A 14189-nucleotide genomic window follows, 5' to 3' on the forward strand; every position below is an offset into this window, starting at 1 on the left:
CTTTGCATATAAGTATTTCCTAACTTTTTCTATTCATATGTATATTTAGCAAAATTAGGATAATGCCACACATATATTTTTGCATAATGGTTTTCCTCTCTAATTAGCATGTAAACATGTTCCCACATCACTAAATGCTGTTTGAAAATGTTTCAATGACTATCTCATGTTTCATTTTATGGATTGACGTGTTAGGTAATATGTGTAGGAGTTAAGATTGTAGGTTCTGGAGTCAGACTGCCTGGGTTTGAATCCTATCTCTGCCGCTTGCCAGCTGAATGCCTTTGTCCAAGTTACTTAACCTCTCAGTATCTGTTTCCTTTCCCTTTAAAATGAGATAAAAATAATCATACAGTGTTTATAGGGATGTTGTAAGGAATTAAATGGGTTAATCTGTATTTATCAAAACAATTCCTTTCACAAAGTGTTAGCATTATAATAATAAAGGAAGCCATTAAAAATTATTATTAATAATTAACTATTAATTAGTAAGCTATCATCGTTATTATTAAATAATAACAAAGAAAGCTGTTATTGTCATTATAGCATGATTAATATAATGTTAGATGTTCTATTTCTCACTTTTGTCATTAAAAATTAAGCATCATGAACATTCTTGGATCTGAGTCTTTTTCCATCTGATTATATCATTGGGATAATCTCCTTAAAAGTGGTATTACAGAGCCAAAAGCATTAAATATATGACTAAATTGCATTCCAGAAAGATTTCAAGACTTTACCTTCTCACTTCTAATTTATGAGCTTATCTATTGCTGCACGCTGATGGCAACACTGAGAATTTTTTTTTTAACCTTTTATACTGATATTATAAGTCTTAATTTAAGTGTTTTTCTTCGACTACTATTTTAGAAGTTCTTTTTAAAATTTTTTATTATACACTTATTATTTTTTATTATATACCTTTTCTCTGTAAGTTGTCTATTCATTTCTTTTTCCCAATTTGTTTGTAGAAATTCTTGACCTATTTCAACTTGCTATCTGTCATATTTTGGCAATCATTTTCCACAAGGTTTTGTTTTCACATTTTTTGGGGGGTGCCTTTTATGATCCATACTGTTTTTATTTTTTAAAGACAAATTTACTGACCTTTTACTTTTGTATTTTTCTTTTGCCTACCTCTTATGCTTAATAACTCTAAAAATCACAAGATCTCCATAGTCATCTTTTCTTCTAGGCCTTTTAAAAAACAAACATTAAATTCTTAAGCCTTTCTGAAATGTATATTGAGTGTGAGTTGAGATAAGAATCAATGTTATGTATTCTCCAAATATCTAACCATTTTTCACATTATTGAGTAAACCTTTCTTTCCTAATAGACTTAGAAAGTCATCTCTATAATATGCTAAGTATAGATTATTATATACTCAATGTAATTACTAAGCTGTGTTTTACATCTATTTCTGGCATGTTTATTTTTGCTACTGTACCATACTGTTTTAATATTGTGACTCTATATAGCACGTTTTAATATCTTTTAGTGCAAATCATGTACTTCCCCCTTTATGTCACAAATTATAGCTGTGACTACAGTCCCCAGACCTGTATCCAAACTCCTTTTCCTGTACCTGTCTCTACTATATGTGCTGGGAAATCTAAATCTTACTCTTTCAGCATTCCTTGCATCTGTGTCTGTCTGGTTGTGTGCCCAAGTTTAAGTAAATGAGCTATAAGCTGAAGTCTGTAGGAGATTGTCTAGAATATCATACGCAGTTCTGTTTTGTTACAGTTCCCAGAAATGGAAGACTAAGAATCCTATTGTCATTCTTTTCCCTAAGAGAGCTATAATGAGTATGAGATTTTTTTTTAGGCACCATTTCCCCTGGTGGTGTTTTCCATGTAATTTTCCTTAGATGTTAATAGAAAAGAGTCTGTGATCATCTGGAAGTGGCATCATATATCCTTGGAGATACATCTTGTACATTGGCTTATTGTAGCATCTGAATGTAAATGTTTTAATAATGTTTAATCCAGTTTTCTCAAAATCCGTATGAACATTGTCATCTTTTTATTTTGATTTTTTTTTGAGGAACACTTCCTAATGGGGTGCATCATTTTAAGGAAGGCTGCTATAGAGATTGTAAACTATTTTACAGTCTTTCACTGGATAAATGGCTAAATATGTAGAATGTGTTCACTTGATTCACGTTATACCTCTCTTAATTATTACAAAAGATGTGCTCTTTAGTTTTAACTCAAAAATGAAATAACTAGTTGAGAATCAAACACACTTGTTGGCTTATGTTTAGTTTTCTAATAATTTATCATACCATTTTAGTTATTCCATGTGTATATCACCTACAAATAATACATAATATAGGTGGTTTCATTTTTTTTTGGTAAAACTTAGAGAGACACTGCCCAAATATCCATGTCCTCATGTTTTTGGATCTCTTTTCTCTCTTACTCTGGTTTCCATTCTGTTTCCCCACTCTTTGCCAGTCCATATTGGATTAGTCATTATTGCCAAATTCTCAGTCTCTATTGTCACTCTTTGGCAGTCACTATCGCCAAATTCTCAGTCTGTATGTCTGCAACAGCAATCGTCAGTTGGATAATTCATATTTATTGTGAAACAGTTTATGAATGATATTCTTTGTTCTTAAAATTTGTTTTCTCTACTAATTATATAGAGACAGTGAGGAGAGTAATTTGCTTGCTATGTGAAAGTAGTTTCGGCAAAAGCACTTCCTATAAAATGCCTAGGCGTGGTTTGCCCAAGAACTTGCATGACTTTAATCTCCACTCAACTAGGTTGAGGATTCTCTAGAAAAACTCTCCATCACTCAGAAGGCTCTGCTTCTGTAAAATAGCTTTCAGTCTCCCTCATATTCCATTCCTCTTTACTACAGCAACTAGAGATGAATCAGTCTACTTACTGTGATATGGATACTAACAGCACTAAAATTCCATATTTTAAAGAACCAGGTTTTATGGTAAATGCCTTCTCAGTTACATAATAAGCCTTTAACTAGTGATTCTTTGGGATGTCAAGATAGGGTTCTGGGAGAAGGCAGATCAAATGGCTATGAAAGATAGTAATTGGCCAGCTTTATCATAAGAACTAACTGGCAGAGTTTGGAAATAGGTGATACTGCCTTCAATTTCAAATAGTTGAGTAAGGATTATGATTTGTTAGATTTCAGAGGAAGTATTATGTAATGTAGGCCATAGATGGGATAAGGCCAAGAGTTTATTGCAGGGAATTTGTAACAATACACACACATTATTTGTAGGCTGAATAAAGTAGGTGTTTTACAGATTAGAGGCTAGAAGAATATAATGGCTAGCAAGATAGACAGGACCCTGCTTATTTTTAGTGGGGAAGATAGACAATAAATTAATAAACAATAGAAATAGCAGATAAGGATAACATTGCTATAGAGAGGATTAAAATAAGGTAATATGATAGAGCGTGACTGGATGGCTATTTAAATTGGGTGTCTAGGGAAAGCCTCTCTGGAGTGTCATTTGAACCAGGATCTGGTGATTGAAAAGGAGACAGCCATGTGCAGATCTAGAGGAAGAGTGTGCCAGGTGGCAGACAGCAAAGGCAATGGTCCTGCGAAGGCTGGAAACTTGATCTAAGGATTAGAAAGAAAGCAGGAAAGTTGGGCAGGGGGCAGATCATGAATGGTGTTGTAGGTTCAGGCAAGAACTTGGTATTTAATTCTTGGTTTGGTGGGAAAACATTGAAAAGCTTAAATTTGTGTTTTATGACTTGATCAGATTCAGATTTGAAAGTGGTCACTCCTTCTGCTGTGTGCTTTGTAGAGGGACAAGATTGAAGCAAGGAGATCATTTAGAAGTCTGATCATGGGGTATTTTGTTTGGAGTAAGAACAACATCAATAACAATAATCAGGGTTGATGTTCATTCTGCACTTTTATATTTGGGTACCATATTTGGCATCATGTGCATATCTAGCTTTTTTTTTTTTTTTTTTTTTTTTTAATAACTGAGTGGCTGTTGTGATCAAAAAAATAAATTAGAAAAAAATTCTTCTAATTGTGGTAGTTTTTGTTGCCCAACTAAAAACACTAAAATTATGGTTCCACATGGAAAGTTTTGAGTAATTTCTTTACCTTAAAGTGGCCTTTATATTTGAAAAAATGGGAGTGAATATGGTAGGTTGAAAAGAATGTTCAGTCCTATCCAGTGTCTATTAGGAGTGGGTTCCAGGAGGGTTACATCAAAATGTGGAAATGGGGAGGAGCCTGAAGGGACTAAGCTTAACAGAAGGAATGGAGACATGACCAGCTGTAGATGCTTCCACCTCAACAGAGAGATTGCAGGCTTTAAAAACCAAAATTCAGGAGTGTGGCAAAAATATCAATTCAACCTAGGCAGGCACCAATTTCTGGGGTTAGGGGACCTCGTTGGAGGAGAAGAGCTTGGGACGTTGTTTTGGAGGCTTTTTGCAGTAGCCTGACCCTAAGACAAGTGCAGTTTGAGTTATTAACTGTAGAAGGTAATCTCACTTAGTGTTAAGGGAATTGCAGTTAGGTTTTTAACTCTAGGAGACAAGTGTAGAGTGGAAATTAAGAAAAGAAGTAAGACCCTAATCAGCCATATCTGGGAGATACTGCAGAGTGCCAGTTGGATACCAGAGTCAGGGCACAGAAGGAGGTCCAGAGAGGAAGAAATAAGAGCAGAAAGATCGGGAAGTTTGACTGGACTTTAAGATAGAGCTGAGAGCTTACCTACCCAAAATTGATCCTAGTGCCTTAGGCTTCATGAGTTTTTGACTTATTGGTTATGAGATGCAGAGTCTGAAGATTTCTGGAACCCAAGTACACTTAGGAGAGAAGGATATTCCCTTCTGACACATTCCATTGGTTCTAGGGGATTAGGTTGGTATTTGTGATGTGCTAGAGTCAGCTTATACCTGTGGCATCATCAAGATGATACTTTGAAATTGACCATAATGGGATAATTTATACCGTAGAAATTGTCAAAAATTATAATCGGCCTCTTCTCCCACCTCAGGAGCTGGTTTACCAGCACACCACTCTTTGGCACAATTCATACATGAATGGATAAAATATTACGATGCTACATGGTTCCGGGAGATCTAATATTGCTCCCAGGAATTTTGTAACAGCAGTCTTAAGGATTATTGCAGATGGCTGACTCAGCTAGGACTGTGCAGCAGAACTGATAATCCATTCTAGTTTACCTTGAAAATACATCAGAAATCTACTCTTACATCACCTTTCTTAAAATAAGCCATAGTGAAAATATGTTACAGGGATCAGAATCAATAATATAGTCTTAAATGAAATTGTGTTGGGTCAACTGCAGTGTGCATCTATGGCCACATGGCATTTTCAGGTTAATAGGGAGTCTGACTTTATTTTTAAATTCAAAAGTACAAATCAATATTATCATGTTTCTTGATTATAAACTTTAAAAGCAGGTTTAAGGAAAGACATAGGAACTGTATTACTATACGGTTGAATATTTTCACAATTTAAAAGTGGTTTGCTGCCTCACCTTTATCAACTTTAAGCAAAAGTTAAAGATAAATGATTACCTGGACATTAAAGCATTGTAAAGCCCATGGTGACAGGTAGAATTTCCCAGGATGGTATTCCATTTAGAGTGTTAGTCGGATCAAAAATTCACATTGAAATACTTATTTGAGTTCAGGTATTTACAGATTTCCCCAACTCTTCTGAAGTATTTAAAACAAACTGTTCAATTATAAAACCCTTCCTACGACAGGATTTCCATAGAGTGTGGTCAGCTTTCTGGGAAAATTAAATTGAGTTCAAGAATTTTGAAATTTGAACTTCAAACTTGTTGGATTTCCATTTGGTTTCAGATTTTCTTTCAAATGTTTTATTGCACATTGACTCAGCAGTTCATGGAATCAAAATATAATAATAAGGGTAACAGGTATACTAAGTAAAGTACACCCATCTGGAAATCATTTTATTCTAAAAGAGCATACCTTCTACATTAAACCAACTACAAAAGCACTCCAATATAGTTAAGAAAAGTTTTGGAAAATCTTTTGCTTGAATTATAATTCTTAATTATTTTTTTTTCCTCCAAAATATTTAAAAATTCCTCTTGATAACCAAGACTGTTTCTTTGAAATTTAAAAGGATTCAGGTGTCTCCAGTCACTCATCTAATACTAAGAAAATTCTTTTTCCCCTTCTCTTAATACTCTTCCTTTCACTCTTTTTGAATGCATACTACTGAATGCACACATTCTCAAAACCAAAGCAAGCCCCCATTCCACATCCTTCTGCCCTTGATATTGACACCGCAGCAAGCTTTCCTCCACCCAGATTCCTTTTTAACCACAGCAACCATGAGAGTTTAACATCCGTCTTTACCTTTCTCTCTTTCTTTGGTCTTCAAGCCAGGTATGAGCTATAAATTGAGGTAGAATGTACAGCTGGGTCAATAAAGGGTGGGGAGAAAAATGAAAGGGGTTTCCTATCATTTTTCACAAAGTTTGAAAAACAGAGTTGGCAAAGAAGAAAAAAATAAAACAGGAAGCAGGATTGCACATATAAATTAAATATTTTCACCCTAACCCTTTTTAGATAGCCCAGGGATATTAGGAGTGTGTGTGTTTTGGATGGGCTCAGCAAGCATTCCAACAGTAAATGGCTTCCTGTTCAGCGTGTTCGAAGTCAGGCTGTCTTTTGGGGTTGGTTAAAAATATGTGTGAAATATGTACTTTTATTTCAAGCCAAGTCAAATGTTTTCAATCATACCCCTGACTTGCTGCTTTTCTCTTCCCATCCTGTCATTTCTTGCCCCCCAGACAGTAATATATACCCCCAAATCTATTTTTTTTCCCAAAAGGAAGTTTAGTGATGAATTATGAGTTACATGTAAACATATATTATTACCCTCGAAGGTATTCACCAAGAACCTGGCCAGTGTCACTCCTGGCTGACATTTTCGAGTATTAGATCTTGGTGAGAAGTTAGAGGAGCATGCAAAGAAACCAAGCATTTGGCTCAGGTACAATAGGGAACCAATGGATAATCGAGGGTGAAAAATGGTCTATAACTTTTCACCCCAGTGGCGATGAACCTATAATTCCCAAATTGTTTGTGTAATTTTCTATTTCTACCACATCAGTGACAAATATTATTTTGTACTGCATGTTCCTTGTGGATTTTTTTTTCATCAGCAAGGTTCAATTAGGATGCCTGAAAGGAAAATAACATACCTGGGGCCATCAGACCTAGCAAGAAATGCCACAGATGTACCCAGGAGGAAAAATATAGACTTCGGGTGGAAGCCACAGAGTCCCTTATGCAGAACTTTACTCTGATGTCAATAGGCTTTAAAAATATATGTCATATGATCTAGTTAGAGAAAACTCTCAGATATTCAAATTTTATATCAAGCTCTCGAGGAACCTTTTATATTTGGCATAGGCTACTGAGCTGCAAATACTCTCTACAGAAGCTCAGGCAGAAGGCTTGTTTCCCCACTTCCCTACCTGACTGAGCCTGTTTAAATCCTGGAGTGTTCTTAGACAACTATATTTACTAGTGGTTATTAGTTGTCAGAGTTAACTCTACATATTTTAAAATTTATTTAGTGCAAGAGGCGATTTTTTTTTAATTGTAAATTACATGGCTTATGTGGGGGGAAAAAAAGCCAACCTTTCCAAATGAGCTCTTAGGGTAATTTATCAAAGAATGTCTCTTGACATGTGATTTCAGATTTTTGGTGTTTGCTGTTTTCAAATTGGTTTAACTCAGTAACTACTTATTAAATTGTTAACTGTGCAAAGCTCAATACTAGGTGCTGTTTATAGGATGTTAATTACCTGGAAGTCATTCACCTCCACAGAGCCTAACATCCTTTCATAAAACAAAACAAAACAAAACAAAACTCTCAGAAAACTAAAAATATAAGGAAACTTCTCCCACATGGTAAAAGCATTTGTAAACAAGACACTAAAAAAAAAAAAAAAACAAAATGAAACAAACAAACAAAAACAACAAAAAAACCCAAACCCCAAAGCTAGCATTAAACTCAATGGTGAGACGTGAAAGGCTTTCCCCATACAGTCAGGAGCAAGACGAGGATCCCCGCTTTTACCACTGATATTTAACATTGTTCAGGAAGTTCTAGCTAGAGCAATTAGACAAGAAAAAGAAATAAAAGAATCCAAATTAAAAAAGAAGTAAAACTGTCTTTATTCACAGATGACATGATCCTATGCATAGAAAATCCTAAAGAATCCCCAAGAAAACAACTAATTCAAAAAAAATTTTAGTTGCTCTATATTTTGGTTATAGTTTAGCACTTTAGTATCCTCAACGAGTCTAATGGCTTGTCCTTAGAGCAACAGTTAATGTTTTAAAATGTGAATATGGAAGGTCTCTTATTCTACACTCAGTAATAATTTCATTTGCTGTCCCCATATTCAGCTTCATGTGTAAAGTTCTCATGAGATTATTTTGGTAGTAGATCAAATTTTGGTTAAATTCCAAATATACAAAACTGGTAGCATATCAAGTCTGTGCCTTGAAAAATATTTTAACATATTGTTATCTCCCGAGAGCAGTTGATATTGGGTTGAAAAACAGAGGGAGAAGAATAAGAATTACTTGCAAAGTGGAGTTTGGAGGGAAGGACCATGAGTATGGCTTTAAAGGAAAGGAAAGAAGAGGCCGAGGAATCAACAAACAAAAGATATTATAGACCTTTGCTCTTTATCATAATAGCCATGAGCTACATCTATTTAAATTTAAATTAATTAAAACTAACATGAGCTACATCTATTTAAATTTAAATTAATTAAAACTAACTAAAATTTAAAATCAAGTTTTTTTTTGTTGCTTTAGCCACATTTCAAATGTTTGGTTACCAGTTGTGGCTAGTGACTGCTATACAGCACAAATATGAACATTTTTGTCATTGCAGAAAATCTATTGAATAGTGCTACTATCAGTAGTTTTTTCTTATTTCACTCAACAATATATAATGAATATATCTTCCTGTGAAAATGACTTCAAATTCAATTTTTAGTTATTTATAGTATTTGCTTATATTAATAGAACATGATTTTAAAAAATCAATTGTTACAAAAATAGCTTTTGTAAATTTTTGTTATAAACAAGACTGTTAAAAAAACCTTGTAGCAGAATGTTTGCACTTAAATTATTTATTTAGAATAAATTTTTAGAAATAAAATGCTTGGATTAAATGTTATAAATAGTAACAGATTCATTTAACTTTGAAAGAAAATGAATTATACCCTACGAGCAAAATCAAAACAGAGCAGCAGCTTTGCTACCCCTGTGAAAAATAGAACTTCAGATTTGGGTAGGAATAGCTGTGAGGATCTAAGCCAATACACAACAACAAAAATAATAGTTAGTAACCACTTTTAATGTATTTATACATGTAGGCGCTATTGAGGCAATTTACACGTTAACTCAGTTCTCAGATAGCCTTGCGAGTTGGGTGCTACTGGTACTGCCATCATATAGATAGATAGACAAAGCTGAGGCACCCGGATAAGCAGCTTGCTCGAGATCATACACTAAGCAGCAAGGCTGGGATTTGAATTCACTTGGGATCATCCAGACTGGTAATGGTTCAAGAGTCCATGACTTAAATCATTATACGACATTCCCTCTCAACCATTTTATTAAAGTCTGAATAAAATCAAGTATTATGGGTTGCTTTATGATCCTCAAAAAGATACACTAGAAATCCTAACCCCCAGTACCTCACAATGCGACCATGTTAAAGGATAGGATCATTGAAAAAGTAATTAGTTTAGAGGAGGTAATACTCAGATAGGGTGCATCCTTAATCTAATATGACCAATGTCCTTATAAGATGTCCGTGTGAAGACACAGGCACATAAGGAGAACATCATGTGGTGATGAAGACAGAGATCGGAGTTATGCAGCTAAGCCAAGGAACATCAAACATTATCAGTAAACGACCATTCTGGAAGGGGCAAGAAAAGATTCCTATACAGGTTTCAAAGGGAGCATAGTGGGAGCATAGCACTGCCCAGACCCTTTTTTTTTTTACAACTTACCTATTTATTTATTTATTTATTTATTTATTTATTTATTTATTTGACATTTTATTTATTTTTCCCCTCTCTCCTCCCCTCTGGTAATCACTAGTCAAGGTTCATGTCCATGAGTCTTTGTTTGTCCTGTTGATTTGTTGCTTTTAGGTTTATATCCCACATATAAGTGATATCATTTGATTTTCAACTTTTTCTGTCTGGCTTATTTCGCTTAGTATGATTATTTCGAGGTCCATCCATGTTGTTGCGAATGGCAGTATTTCATCTCATCTTATGCCTGAGTAATATTCCATTGTATATATGTACCACAGCTTCTTTATCCAATCATCTATCATAGGACATTTTAGCTGCTTCCATGTCCTGGCCACTGTGAATAATGCTGCTACGAACATCGGTGTGCAAATATCTTTTCAGATATGGGTTTTCAAGTCTTTGGGGTAAATACTCAGCAGAGGGATTTCTGGATCATATGGTAAAGCAAGTGTTAGTTTTTTGAGGAAACTCCATACTGTTTTCAATAGTGGCTGTACCAATTTGGAGTCCCACCAGCAGTGTATGAGGGTTCCTTTTTTACCACATTCTTTCTAACATTTGTTATTACTTGACAGACCCTAATTTCAGACTTCTAGTCTCTAAGGTCTCAGACAATAAATTTTGTTGTTCTAAGACTCCATTTTGTAGTATTAGGAAACTAAATTCACCAAGTAACGTAGAAGGACATTCTGGTGTCTGACCAGATTCCTGCTTAGCCCATGAGCAGACCTCCCCTTACTTATCATTTTGCCCACTGTCACGTCTGTCAGATTCTCGGTGCCCAAACAATGGGCTGAAGGCCAAAGACAATATGTTTGCAATTGTGACTGTATGTCTTAGAAATATCAAAGAACACTCTGACTGACTCACAAAGTGAATACTTTATTGAATTTTCAACATCGTATTCATTTTCTGGGAAGCTAATTATTGTATATTTTTGTTCGTTTTGAAGGACAATGATTCACTAAGATGGAATGAACTATGCTGGTATTATGTAAGAGCATTTAGATTTGTCTACCTTGTGAAAAACTGTAAGGTTAAAACAACTGTAGATAATCTATGAATTTGTCTCTTTTTTAAAATTTTCATTGCCGTATTTAGTCAGATTGTAATTTGTATAATTTTGGGAAATCAGTATGCTTTTTGCCTTAAAAAAGTAAACCTAATTTACAGTTTAATTCGTACTCTACTAAAAATGTCTTCACAATGAAAAGAACTAAATTATCTTACATTGAATTGAAATATGGTTTCTTAAAATCTAATTTTCCTTTTATAATATCAGAAGGAGAGAAGAGTCTAGAAGTGTTAGGAATCTTATAGGAATCTCTAACGTACTTTCTCCCCACTATCTGTTTATATCCCTGATTCATTCTCCTCATCTGAAAGAATACCCTCTACAGCCAGCGATTGGCACCTGAAATACTAAAAGTAATCTATTATTTTAATAGTAGGTATTGCCTTCTCTTGGCAGACATGATTTGAAAGCAAAACTAATATAGTAGCTTCTTCACAATGCCTTGACTATGCCAAGTGTTGTGCTAAATGCCTTTGCATATATCATTGCATTTGAACTTTATGAAAACTTTATAAAGAGTAGTGATATAGGTATTGATGAGGCATCTGAAGCTCAGATTAAGTTATGTTACATGGTGTAGCAAATGGCATTTTAGGTTTCAAACCCAGGGCTGTTTGAATCACAGTGTATTTATTTCTATGCCTTGTGTTCTCTTGTTTTCCCAGAGCAGGGTTGTAGGCGATTAAGTCACTGAAGCCCTGAAAGGTAAAGCAGGAAGGTGTCTCAGAGTGGAAAAGAGAGAAGAGGAGCATTACGGACAAACTTCCGGCACCTTATAATTTTGCCTGGGGCTTTCCTTGAATCCTTTAGATGTGGTGTGTCTAGTATGGTGGCCACTAGACATATGGGATGACTGAACATGTGAAATGAAACTAATACAAATTAAGATGTGCTGAGAAGTATAAAATTCACACTAGATTTTGAAGACTTAATATGAAAAAAGTGCAAAAGTCTCAATATTTACATTTAATTACATGGTGAATGATAATATTTAGATATATTTGGTTAAATAAAACATGCTATTAAAATTTATTTCACATGTTTATTTTTACCTTTTTAATGTGGCTACTAAAAATTTTAAATTACATATGTGATTCTCATTATATTGCTTTTGCGCAGCATTGCTTCAGATGTCCAGATAACCTAGACACCCTGAATAATGTTAACTTAATTTAAATAAAAAAAAATAGAATTTATCATTTTAAGAAAGGTAATTAGCACTGCAATTTGAAACTAATAATTTTTTTAAAGTATACAATATACTATTTTTATCTTCAAGATAATACCATTGTTCAAATTTTAAGCCAATTCCTAAATAATTATAATAATGAAATGTGAAGCTTTTAGTCTTTGTGGTAGATTCAGAAACTGGACTCAATTCTTTCCTCCTTTTACTTGAGCTACTTGGCAGCTACTCTCAGTAGGAGGTGAGGTTTATATCCCTACTGCTTCAATAAATCTGAGTTGGCCTTGTGAGTTGCTGTGGCCAATGGAATGTGGCAGAAATGATGGTGTGCCAATTCTGGGCTTAGATATCAACAGGCATCTTGCACTTTCCCTACTCTTTCTTTTGGAATACTCCTCACCTTTCATCTGAGCAAACCCTAAATTAGCCTGCTAGAGGTTGAGAGACCATGTGGAACAGAGATAAACTCCCAGATGAAATGATCTGTGTTATTTTTTTTTTTATGGCTGCTATAACAAATTATCACAAATTTAATGGCTTGAAATAACACCAATTTATTATCTTACAGTCTGTAGGCCGGAAGCCCAACACCAATCTCACTCGGTTAAAATCAAGGTGTCACCTGAGCTATGTTCTCTTCTGGAGGCTCTAGGGGAGAATCCTTCTCTTTACTTTTCTAGCTTCAGAGTTTGCCTACATCCATTCTTTGGTTTATGGGTCCTTCCTTCATGTCCAAAGTCAGCAATTGCCGATGGAGTCTTTCTCACCTCATATTACCCTGACCTCCTCTTCCGACTCCCTCTTATACTTTTAAAGACCTTTGTTATTATATTGAGTCAACCTAAATAATCCAGGTTAATCTCTTTATTTTAAGATGAATTTATTAACCTTAATTACATCTTTAATCTTAATTTTCCTTTGCTATATAAGGTAACATATTCACAGGTTACAGGCATTTGGACATGGATATCTTTGGGTGGGGTTAAGGGAGTGGTCATTATTTTGCCTGTCACATCATCCTTGACTAGCCAGCACTTTACTAACCCTAGGAACTAATTGAGATGCATGAGTGAGTCTGGTTGTGACCCAAACTGCCCAGCTGACCCCAGTCCAAACTGCTGACCTGCAAAATGATGAATTAAATAAAGGTCGGTTGAGCACCTTAATCAACAAGTAGGTGATTTGTTGTGCAATAAAAGAAAATAGCATAGTCTTTGAAAAGATCCAACAAATGCTAGCTGACTTCTTATATTTACATAAAATACCCCAACATCTGATTTCTGAAACAACCTGATAATTTGAGGCATTCCCTCTTTATTTAACATTCTTAGTAATGATTTTTACTCTTGTTTTTAAAGTAATGGCGATAGTAGGACAAACTCTGTCTTCCTACTGAATTATTTGCAGTATAGGAAATTATATTTACCTACTCTTCCCTACCAACATTTTCAACTCTGCTCTTAGAGGATGACTTCTATCAACAAAATCGAGGCTTAATCTTCAAGTCCTTGTTGTTTGGAAAACTAACGACTTGCAGCCTAGGCCAAATTTCCATTAGTGAATAAACAAAGATTTTTAACAACCTCTGGAGCTGTTTAATTATACTTTTAGTTCTATTTTAAGTGAATTCCACATGTAGTAAGTTACTTTGGGTTTGCACTCTGTTATTAATCAACTTGGTGAACTTTTGGAGGAATCAGAGTTTTGTTTATTTTCAAGAAAAGGCCTTGATATGCCTCACGACGTAAATTTTATTTCAGTTGTAAAACAGAAGGGGAAAAAAAGTCAAAGTAGCCTTCCGTTAGGCATAATATCTTAGCCTCCTGAGAAAAACCT

At 34.7% G+C, this 14189-nt stretch overlaps 1 protein-coding gene across 4 annotated transcripts in view; it reads left to right on the forward strand.

Moving 5' to 3' along the window:
* Positions 1-14189, forward strand: part of LOC107502318 — a 211604-nt gene that overhangs the window by 95784 nt on the left and 101631 nt on the right. The gene's annotated exons all lie outside the window — the stretch shown is intronic.

The sequence above is a fragment of the Rousettus aegyptiacus genome, unplaced genomic scaffold, assembly GCF_014176215.1.
Source record: "Rousettus aegyptiacus isolate mRouAeg1 unplaced genomic scaffold, mRouAeg1.p scaffold_m13_p_1, whole genome shotgun sequence".
NCBI classification, from domain to species: Eukaryota; Metazoa; Chordata; class Mammalia; order Chiroptera; family Pteropodidae; genus Rousettus; species Rousettus aegyptiacus.